Here is a 12533-nt window from a genome sequence, read left to right as displayed (position 1 = left end):
AACTGTTTAGACAAATAGATTCAAACTACTATGAAAATATACGACAATTATCATTATATGATCATTTATATTAAGAAGTAAAACATAAAGTAATTATTATCGATTTAAAATTGTTTGAATAAATGCTTGCAATTAATGACTTTCTCTTGTACTATTTAAGATTATTAATGAAAACTATTTAAATCAACTTATTAGACTGCGATGATAATTAAATTCATTAACAAATATATTTCCATTTCGTCTAATTCAACACGTTTCTCCCTAGATTCATTACGAACCAAAACGTTACTCCACACAGTTGATTAACTTGAATTTTCTCGAGCTCATCTAGTCTCATACAGTGACTCTCAATGATTCCCGTTGTTACACCGCGCAATCCTGCTGCTAGTAACTTTCATCTTCCACTGTAGCTACAGAAATCACCATAGCATCAGCATTAAATCATCAAGGGACCCTATACACGAGCCCAGCGGCGTCTGTTCCCAGATTATCCTATTACGCTTACTCTTGAACAGTGTCTCCCAATGACTCCCTTTATCCAATTAATACTGAATTAACCGAACACCAGATTCTCGTAAGTACAAACTAAATACTCCAATAAATAATCCTCAGAACGGATACCAATAAAGAACAATGTCAATTAACACTAGATTTACGGACATTCATTTTACACTTCGTTCTATTGTTCCTAGAACACTACGTGTTCGTCTATATAAGTCGCGAAAATTGTAACTGAATAATGTTTAACCCTCTCGAGAGGCGACTCTCATTCGCCATTTGATTCGATACACCGAAATTCTGAACACTAAAATTCAATATTCAATGTTATATTAAATATCAACACATGAACCTTAAAAACAAATTAGTTCCAACCCTTAATTTAAGCTTTTCCTTTATCTTACTTGCTAATAGTATTACCAATGTTCGAACAGAACATAATAAACATTTATAACGAAAAATACTGTTGAGTTCAAAGGTTTAAAAAGTTCACTATCCATCAATCTAACTAATTCCGTAAATCTATTGTTAAAACCAAACAGAAACCTATTACAAAACACCAAACGATTTTCCGAACACTCAAATTTCGATCGAAGTTACAATTAACTCCCAACTAAACCACGAATTATCCATTAACCGAACAACAGTCTCGATCGTCGGGAAGCTTCGATAGTTCTCCAATTAAAACTCCCCGATAATTCTCTAAATGAAAAAGCTCCGATAATCTCGAGCGAAAACTATCGCAAAAATGTCCGATACCGAGCGAATACTTTCGCCGTGGCGAAGCCGATATATTGTCCTTAACATTCTCCTCGTTGAAAACTACCGCAGGCATTGTCGGGGTAACAAGCGCGGTGTTCATTGAGAGTTCACGATCCAGTCTCGCCGGTCAGAAGCGATCAATCGATCCCCGCCCGCGACGTGCAGGCTCGGTGAAGACTCATCGATGCGAACAATAATGAAGATGGACGATGGCGGTGGGTGAGAGCGTAAACGACAGTGATTATCGCGTGCCTTCGAGACTCCGTTTCAAAAGTTACACCGCGTATACATCTATATATATACACGAATGTATAGATATACGTAACACGTGTATACACGGGGTGTCCCGTTCGCTCTGTTGCAAAACGCGTCTGTATATATATAATTCAATGAATATTAAATACTAAACACGATCTTAACTATTTCTAACGAAGCCGTTAACTCCAATCGGATCACGATGTGACTTTGAGTGACATTTGAACATTTTACTTAAATCTTTTGATTATCTCATATTGTATTTCCAGAAGCTTTCTTGGGATTTTTAAAGTTTGGGAAATATAAACAAAAACAACAACATTTTAATCGTTCTTTTTATTCTCATAAGTGACTGCGAGTCACATCGTGGTATGATTCGTTATAAACACGTGGAACGATTAGGGTTAAACGACATCATTCGAAATGTTCGCTTAAGATTAGTTTCCAGTTGTTCGTATATTCTGAATTGACTTTTCGACTTTTCTAATGATTATGGAATGAAGTATAAGAAACGTCGAGAATTCAATCGAGGAATCATGATTAAACTGAGATAATTTTAACAGTATTTCTACCAAAGATATCAAGACACCGAAAGTTTAACTTATAATTCTTTTCTCAGTTTAATAGCTTTTCCTCGATTGAATTTTGACGTTTCTTATAGTCAGTTTCATAACCGTTATTGGAAAAATCGAAAATTCAGAATATTAAAATTCTAATCTTAGAAAATAATTTTACATGCGAATTTCGAACGGTGTCTTTTCTTCGCTAGACGTAGTGTCAAGTGAAAATTTCGAAAGGTGTCTAGCTTCGCTAAAAACAGTTAAAGAGACAATGATCAACGCAGTGTTAAAGAGACAACGATCAACGTCCCCAAAAAGATAAACGAACGTGTATCATAAAAGAAGAGGCCACCGTAGATATCGGATCGCAATAGAATCGACGGTACACCCCGTGCACGTGTACACAAGTACACGCATACACGCGCATTCGAATGTATGAGAATTGAGCAGTATTCGAGGTGATGAAGGAAAGAAACCAGGAAACGAAACGAAGAGAAAAAGAAACGAAAGAACCAGAACAGAGGGGAGGAGGGTAAAAGAAAGAAAAGGGGGAGAAAGAAACAGGAGAAGCCTGCAGGAGAATCGATTTGCATTACGTAACTTGCGGGCAGATATCCAGCGACTACCATCGGGAAAGGTTTATACCATCCGTTCACCCGTACTCAAACTTTTTCGGGAGTGTCGAGTGGTTTTGAGTGGTCGAGAAAAGTAGCTTTTCAAGTACAAGAACGTGTCCCCCGTGTTAAGTAGTAGCAGTAGTAGTAGTAGTAGTAGTAGTAGTAGTAGTAGTAGTAGTAGTAGTAGTAGTAGTAGTAGTAGTAGTAGTAGTAGTAGTAGTAGTAGTAGTAGTAGTAGTAGTAATAGTAGTAGTAATAGTAGTAATAGTAGTAGTAGTAGTAGTAGTAGTAGTAGTAGTAGTAGTAGTAGTAATAGTAGTAGTAGCAGTAGTAGTAGTAGTAGTAGTAGTAGTAGTAGTAGTAGCAATGGTAGTAGTAGTAGTAGTAGTAGTAATAGTAGTAGTAGCAGTAGTAGTAGTAGTAGTAGTAGTAGTAGCAATGATAGTAGTAGTAACAGTAGTAGTAGTAGTAGTAGTAGTAGCAATGATAGTAGTAGTAGCAGTAGCAGTCGCAGTAGTGAACGTACACACACGTATCGATCCCCGGAATACGAGAGCCTCTTGATAATAGTGAAGAAAGGTGCCAGTGAGTAATAGACAGTAGTGGAATGGTAGTAGACCTCTACAAAAAGGTGAAAAGGTTCACATACGAGTTTTGGTGATTCATTAGATTCGTTAGATTCGTTAGAGAGATACGAACAGAAATGAAAGGTGACGCGCACCGCCACTAGAAAGCTCCAAGCGCGGCTCTGCTCATTCGTGTGCATCTTTTTGTGTGGTTTTTCGTTTGATTCCCTTTCTCCCTGTCTTTTATCGCGGAAACCCCGATCGTATCGACGAAGAATCGTCTCTTTTGTTTCTCGATTTTGATTGAAAACAACCGAACGGCTTTAGGGGATACTTTTGGTGCGCGACTCGTTGAACGTTCGAGTCGATAATTGAATTAGCGATGCTGCGGTCGGATGTCCGTGGCTAGTTTAATTGGATGGTGCGTGAACAGAGGGTTAATTGAGCTGTTAATTTGGTGATCGTTCGAGAGATGCGGAAATGCAGCGAAGTTGGCGATTATGCTGTTGGATAATTGTGAGATTCACTATGGTTCGGATTTATTATTGACTCTTGGGCGCTGAGCTTCTGTGGAGATAAAATCTGGCACGCGCAATGCGGAAGCTAATACATCAGAATGATAGTTTTGCTTCGTGTAGATCTTGGACATTGGAGCTTCAGAATTAGGACGCGTATTGGGAAAGTTGCATCAATCAGAATCGATGTAAGATGTTGCCAAATGAGGTTCGTGAAGTTACGAAATTTCGTATTGTCATGACATTTCACATTGAATCTGACATTTATGACGTAATACTCGAATAAACATTGTGAAAACATAATCTGGAAGGTGGTTGTCATTTGTCAGACACTATGGACAATCTACAGTTCAACGAAGTTCAATTCAATGACGTGAAAATCGTCTGAAATGTATCTTAAAAGGATACAAGAGTTTTTAGCCAATAATTTAACGCCAAACATATTGGACGGATCAAAACGAGTCATTCTTGATTTCTTCATTTTTTGATAATAGATGTTTCTCTGAGAAACCATTAAACAAATTGATTTAGCGATACTGGATTATAAATCAATGAAAATCTCAATAGATGCACTCTTGAAGTTTCTATCGAGGAATTCCAAAGAGTCAATTTAACACATTGCATACTGGTAGTGAGAAATTTTCCTATAGACACTCAGCTATGTAACTTCACTAATTACCACAGCATTTCAAGGAACATTAAATTTGATTAGAACTGATTATCTATTTAAAATATATCAAATAACATGATATTAGAGCTTTCTATATAATGATACAAATTGATCTTACTGAAAATCATCATCCGCATAATTCAGTTTTCTAACCCTTTGCACTCGACAATATTTTTCATTACAAACATTCATTATTTTCGAAATCTTAATATTACTCGCAACTTAGACAAAAAAACATCTTGCATAAATTATAGGGCAGAATTGTTTTATTTCTATATTTCATGTGTTAATACTTTATTTAACATTTTACATTGAATTTTTCATTTTATAATTTTATTTTATAATTTTCATTTTTACAATTTTGCTTAAAACTTTATATTGAATTTTTCATTGTATAACTTTATCTTATACTTTTTATTTTTACAATTTTGTTTATAATTTTATATTGAATCTTTCTTTTTATAATTTTGCTGTATTCAATCAAATGCCGACTGAGGGTCGCTTCTCGAGTGCAAAGGGTTAAAAGTCACCCAATACGCAATGTGCCAGCTGCTCAGTAATCTCAGTGTTAACGCGAGCAACATGAATCCGTCGCTCGCGTTTGGAAATCTGACGTTAAACGTCGAGAAAGACGGAATACGCTCAAAACCGAGTGGCGGTGTACAAAATGGAAAATCTAGAGAGCAACAGTGACAGTGTGGGAGGGACGTGTCTGGGATATACGGGGAGGAGGCAAAGAGAGACAGAGAAAGAGAATGACGAATAGTGACGAACAAAAAAGAAGGATCTGAACTAGTTTGTGTTTCTACTTGCCTCTTTTCGTAAATCGTGTTCCCCGTTTTCTCATTAAACGCAATTCCACTCTGAACTTTCGTTCGTTCCTCGACACCCGCGGCCCTTTCTGCCTTTCTCTTCGCCAACTATTGTGTCACCACTCTAATCCCATCGATTGCACGCCGACGTAATCAAAGAAATCTCTTTTCCTAAAATCGTATCTCCTCCCCTGCGACGCGCTGCGACTCGTTTAACCCTTTGCAGACGAAGGTACTTTGAAATGTACAAAGTCTTCAACGGATGAAGTTGAATTGAATATCAATTGCTTAATTAATAGAAAAAAAGGAAGCTACGAGTTGATCTCTTGATGTTAGAGTAATTATATCATTTGCCTGCGACTTAGTTTTCCAAATATGAACACTTCATCTCAGAAATATATTCGTCCGCAAAGGGTTAACACGTTCCGTGCCATGGATCGGTTATATTCTGCGTATGAACTGTATCGATTTTTTCAATAAAATAATAAGTTATGTTCAGGTTTTTGATGATTTTTCTGTATTTTTATATTGTTTCCTTATGTTTTCACAGATTTGTAACGTTTTCAGTTTCTGAATTACTTGAAAGCAATCGTAACATGGTAACCAATGTGAAATGAAAACGTTTAATAAAGTAATTGAATTGATAATGGTGTAACGCAAAGATTCTAACGCCAAATAATCAATAATTTTTGTTTTCCTGTGCTACAAAAGAATAACTTCACGGAAAAATGGTCGAAATTTTCATAGCGCTTAACGTGTAAAATATTTTCTCACAAAAATTCGCGTGCACCACGTATGATACACGTGGCACGGAACGTTAACCTTTTAGCTACGGCGGGACTATCCACGAAGCTATTTTACGCGGTCTGCGTATCATAAATGTAATATCACCACGATTTGAGACTGATAGAATTTTCCAGTGTGCAATTGCAATAGATTAGACTGCAATATGCGCAACTATCGATAACAGAGAAAGAATTGCGCGGCTATAGTGGCGTACAGTAGCTAAAAGGTTAACCCTTTGCGGACGAGTGTCGACATTTCGGCGAGATCAAATTTCCATATTTGGAAGAGTAACTCGCAAACAAACGATTCAATTACTCAAACAGCAAGAGATCAGTGTATAATTTCGTTTCTTTTCATTATTTAAGCAATCGATATATAATTTAACTTCATCTGCTGAAGGTTTCGTATATTTCAACGAATCCGTCCGCAAAGGGTTAATGAAGGAGCAAGGAAATTAGCGGGAAGTGGGAGAACAGCAATAACCTTCTCTTCTAATTTTGTTAAAATTAATCAAATGAGTAACTTGAATAATTGAATTTAGAGTCAGAGTCTGGGATTTCTTTAATTATTCTCGAGAACAATGGATTTATGATAATCTATTGAATGAATACATTGAACACGTTGGATGCCATGGGAGTCACCGGTGACCTGCGGTTCACTTACTGTGATCCCCTCAGTTAAACAACGAATATTTGAAAATACTACTATATTGTAACTAACGCTAATGCGACATTCAGCGAAATAAATCTGCGGTAACAATTCAATTAAATAATTTAATATCTTTTTCATTTCATATTCTGCAGCTTGAAATCGCGGCATTCAACGTGTCAATGAAACTTCATCAAATCATTCGTAATTTTGATCGTAGATTTGTTACAATTCAAATTCAACGTTAGTTTAACCCTAATCTTACCACGTGTTTTTATCACGAATCATACCACGATGTGACTGTCATCCATGATAATAAAAGGAATGGTTAAAATGTTATTGTTTTTGTTTGCAGGGCCCAAATCTTAAAAGCCCAAAAATAATGTTCGAAATGCAATATGAAATAATCAAAAAATTTCAGTGAAAACTTCAAATGTGACTCAAAGTCACATCGTGGTCCGATTAGGGTTAATAATAGATTTATATGATATTCAAAGACAATTATCCAAATTTCGAATAGGGTTCTGCGAATGATCAATTTGAAATAAAAAGGGACGCCCTCGTATGAAAAACCGTTCGATCTCTCGTTCTCTTTCTCCTCCCCCTCCCCCCTCCCCATACCCGGTGTACTGTAAAGATACAAACGGCGAATACAATACGTGAAATAATGTACAAAGAAAGAAAATATTAGTCGAACAAATGCAACTAAACCAAAGATCGCTAATATGGTCACGTTTATATTGCGTGTACGTGTGTGTGTATGCTCGTGTGTCGGTTGCTTGTGCGTGCGACTGTACAGGGTGGGAACGTACCCCTCGATTTTGTGCCACTATCATTGTCTGCATAGAGGAAAACGAGTGAAGCGAATGTTACACAGCGTCAGCGAGAACGAACGATGCTTTGACCAATTCTTCGTTCCCCTCGAGACTCGTCTAAATTGCTTCTAACAAACTTTCTAGTTTCAACCCTTAACGATTCATCAGATAGACTAAGTTCTTCGTTTACAAGGAAATCTCGATGTTAATCGTGAAAAAGAATATCTCGGTCGGACTGAAGGGAAACCGATAAACTCGATTAAATCCAGATTAACACTAACCGTACCGGTCAAACGATCGGATTCAAAATTCTGTTTCCTTTCGTTCGTTTAATTTGATATTAATATCGTTCGATTAATTGGTTTCTCGATTTTTATCCTTCTTTTGTTTCTGTTCCCATTAAAAAATATTTACCATCTAATTTGTTCTCTATCTTGTAGCTAGTTGAACCAGTTACGCTAGGAAAAGTGCCGGTACGGTTAGTGTTAAAGGGTTAAGTGTGTTATTCCTACGAGGCACAATAGAGAGCATGCAAAAGTCAAAAGAATGTTAATAAATTGAAAGGTATCGAAACATCGCTTAATTAACAATGAAAATGGAAGAATGTTACTGACGATTCTCACGATGTCAAGTCCGAAATGCTGTTCCTAGTGCTCAGAAGCTTTGGCCCCGCCTTCGAGAGTCACGTGACTCAGCGTTGCTGGCATCTAGCGACGAAGAAATTGTCGTGCCTATACTAAAGTCTACTGCTACGATGTCCCCTTACTATAACATGGTCTCGCAGTCGCCTCGTTCGCCTGTCTATCCGACAGTAAACAAGCCTTGTTTCGGTCTAGTTCACAGAAAGAAAAGGATGATGATCAGCTGACTGCGGATTCGATGCGTTCACACTGTGCACGAGTGTATCGTGCAGAATAAAATGCGAATCTCGAGGAGAATTCAACCCTTTGCACTCAGAAGTTTTTCACGAAAAATGTTTGAACATTTTCTGATTAGATATAGATATTTTGTGAAACTAGCTCGAACGAAGCTATTTTATTCCAATATTTCTAGCATTTATGCGTTATACAAGATACAATATTAAATATCGAATTGTATAGATTTACTGTATGAAATCAGGTAAGTGAGAGTGACCTCTCGAGTGTAAAGGGTGAATAAATACTTACTTCGATTTGCAACGTAATAAAATCTTTAATAAAAACGAAGCATTGAGGAATCACTAGAAATTTCTTGCGAAGGCAACGTTTCTTTCAATGTTCTCATTTGAAATCGCATAGAAATTCGCAGTCCGTCGATGAGTGAATGACAGGAGGCGACATGGAGGCGAGGATGAGTAAGAAATCGCGTTCACCGCTCTCTACGAGTCAGGCTGCCAGTTTCAAGTAGAACAACGTATGGAAAAACAAAGGCAGCAAAAAACGACTGATCAAAGCGTCAGGTGTTCCTCTTGAAACTATCTAACCCCGGTCCCAAGCGTTGCTCTATACAGACAATAATAATGAATACTGAGACGGAAACGAATCGAAGTCTCCAAGAGCTTCGTGTCTAACGGAGGAACGGTGAGAACAGAGTCGTCGAGTCGAATGCAAGATACCGGAATGCGATCGTTCTGTTCAGCTACTCTACCAGGCAACTTTCATTCACTATTACTTAATCGTTTTGTTCAGTACTTACTTAGTCGGTGGTCGGCGTTTTTCAATATATTTCAATTTCCATTCTCGGCCGCGTTTAATCGCACTAACCGCGCACGAGCCGAATCTCAACGATACACGGGGTGGCTCGTAGTAATCGGTGGTGCAATCGGTAAAAGAGAGATTGTACATGGAAAAAACACGTGAAACGTATGGAATAAAAATGTCTCATTCGACGTCGGTTTTTTCCGGAGAAATCGGAATTGATGATTTACAGCTGCGCTTCAGTTATTTTACGCGACAACCTCGTTTTCGTGGAAACTCGGCTGGAAAACGGCCGATTGTGCGATTGCTCGCAGAAATTCGATTTCCTCGGAAACGACGTGTCCGATAAAAAGAATTTTGCCACGGTTTTTATGGAGCTGCGCGTGTGGAACGACGTTCCGCGGATTGTTTGCCGATCGCGCGCGTGCTAGACGGATGTTCCAGTTTGATTTTGTCGAAAAAAATCGAAACCTACGGGGAACTTTTATTCCATACTTGTTTTTTTTTACCTTTTCTTGTCATGTAAAATCACGCCGTTCCCGGTTCAACCACCGGTTACAGAACACCCGATATATTTTACGTTTCCCCGCGATTCGTCTCTTTTTTTCCTCTCTCACACTCTTTCGCTCTCCTTTCTGATTTCGGTACTTTGGTACACGAGTGAGTCGGCTTTCGAACCCTTCGCAAAATAAAATTCGAACTGGCGATTTCAGTAATTACACCGGGTGTGCGGGGAGTTGCTTCTTTTAATGCAAACTTTTGAAATCGAATATTAAACACGAAGTCTGTCCAAGTCCAATGAGAAAATTATATTAATTCTAAATATTCCTAAAAATCTTGAATATATAATCAGAATTATGTAACGTCATTATGATTCGAATTATACTTGCAACTGCAATTAATAGTAATAATTCAGTAATGTTCGCTGTTTCTTTCATCTCTAACTGTTACAATATCATTCCAGTTCTCAAGAAACTGCTTTGAAAACCAGAACCGATGTTATAACAGTTTTCAACCCCTGGAACGATGATCGTAATTAACTGAAATTACAAGTTTGCATTTTATCGTGTAACAGGTTCTTCATTGAAGGATTCACGTTCGCTCGGAGAACGAGACGTACGTGATTGGTACCGTTTCCCGCTGCTTCTCCCCGACACAAGATCTGTTTTCATCGCGATTCGATAACTTCGTTATCGTGGGGTCGAACCTGACAGGCTCCACGGTTCCAGCGATCGATCATCGCTAGGACTTTCTCCGATCAAGCTGCTCGTCGTACGTTTCTCTGGCGATAAGGCTGTGATCATAATGGAACGGCGAGGAACAAGAAAACCGGCAAGATAAGCGTCGAGGCGAAATCAAACCAATCTATTAGATAGTAACATAAATAGGTTCCAGTGCATGTGTGTGTGTGTCTATTTGAAAAATATCTTGACAAAGAAGCACACCTGTGACTAAAACTGACGAGTCACGCTCGACACAGGAGCGCGAAGATACAAAAAAACTTTGCCTTTTAACCTATGTATGTTCTCTCATTCAGTTCGTTTCAAAGAGTATCCCATATAACTGATTCGAAAATGTTGAATATTTCTAGCGAAAGACTTCCGAGTGCAAAGGGTTGAAACGTGTACCAAGAAAGCTTCCTTTCCAAAGTAACACTAACTCTATTACTAATAAAATCAGAAGCTATTCCAGAAAAAAATACTATCTTCATTTTATTTCTCCAAATGTATTCTTGTGCCTACTCGTCGTTCATCTTTCCATTCTACCCCGTCCTCGCCGGTCCACTATAATCCTGCGCGAAGGAACTCCGTCGCAGTGCTGTCCTGATAAAAGTTTGATCGAGACGCGAGGCTCGGACTTCGAATCGCGGCCGGAGTCAGTCGTCGATATCGGTTTCCGATACGATTGGAACACACGGACCGAACAACGGGTTCGTGCCTCGACCAGAAGGCATTTGACTGTTCAAGGTCACCGAGCGGACCGTTTCCTATCGCTCCACGTATAGCAAGTGGCACATCGGATCTTTGGAGCGTGCTCGTTCGCGGCGCACGGTCCAGATGTTCCGTGTCGCGTGTCAGTCACAGCGACAGCGTGTTTCCCTCGGAACTTATTAGTGGAACACCGATCTCGTGCGCCGAATTCGTGAACAAACGGAGCACGGAGGAGCAAAGAATTTTAGTGGAAGTTTCCAGTGGATTTAGCATTATTATTGTTAAGATAATAAAAAATGAAATTGACACGTTGCGTACTGGTAAGGTGAAATCTGGTTTTTATATGAAGACACTTAGTTATGGAAGTTTGTTGATTACCACGGTATTTAAGAAGATATTAAGTTTGATTGGAATTGATTGTCTATTTGAAATATATTGCGTAACAATATGGTATCTGAGTTCTTGCGTGTATAGTGGTATAAGTTCATCGTAAAATATGCATAGAATTTGTCTCATTTTCGATAAATTATTGTTGACGAAGTTGTTGTATAGATCACAAGGGAAAAATAGATCATAGGGCAAATACCCGTGACCCTCAACCAAATCGAATTGATATAGTTCCCTCAGTTAACCCTTGCCATGACGAGTGAGACTCGCAATGAAGATTTCTAGATTAATTTGACAAAAATCATTGTTCATTGCCCACGGATCAAAGCAAAGAATTATTTTCCTATTATTAATGTATTATCTTCAAATTAGATTTCTGCTTAGAGTAGAATGGAAAATTTCGCTGTTTCTCTTCCAGATTGCCGATAGTAAAATAACGAGCTTAGTGGAGAAAGTAAATATGTCAAGGGGTTAAACGATGATTATTTGAAAACAATGGTATCTAATATCGTGACATTCAGCTAAATCAACGTGCAATGATAATAATGCAATTCAATCAAACGATTTAATGCGATATTTGTTTCATTTTCGGTGTTTTGCTCTACAAAATCGTGCAGCGTTCGTGTTAATCGTTAACCGACTGAATTTCAGTAATTTTCTTGGCAACGCTTTCCCTTCAACTTCTAACTGCGTTTGGATTTTACAATTAATACAGTAATTTCGAGAAACGGAAGTTACATAGAGGAACTGGATTGTTGTTTGGTCGTCGTCTAATTGCTTGCGTAGAGACCAATTACGCTTGCAAGGTAAAAATCGATTCGGATTGCCGCATGCGACAATTACCAGTCGTACCGGCGTATACAGGGTGTCCCGAAAGACAACGCAACCAGAAAATGTTTTACACTTTATTCAATTCTAAATCGCGTTCCATGGTTTAAAATCTGTTTTCTCAATAATGAGTTGGTATTGACCACATATAACCATAAGGAAATCCGTTAACGACGACTGACTCCGGAAGTATCCTCAGCCCGCTTA

At 38.3% G+C, this 12533-nt stretch overlaps 1 protein-coding gene across 1 annotated transcript in view; it reads right to left on the bottom strand.

Annotated features, from left to right (window-relative positions):
• The window catches only part of LOC116433083 (multiple PDZ domain protein), a 155140-nt gene that overhangs the window by 48779 nt on the left and 93828 nt on the right, over positions 1–12533 (bottom strand). The window lies entirely within an intron of this gene.

The sequence above is a fragment of the Nomia melanderi genome, chromosome 3 (assembly GCF_051020985.1).
Source record: "Nomia melanderi isolate GNS246 chromosome 3, iyNomMela1, whole genome shotgun sequence".
Classification (NCBI taxonomy): domain Eukaryota; kingdom Metazoa; phylum Arthropoda; class Insecta; order Hymenoptera; family Halictidae; genus Nomia; species Nomia melanderi.
The sequence above is the reverse complement of the archived record's forward strand: the minus strand, read 5'-3'. Positions and strand labels throughout refer to the sequence as shown.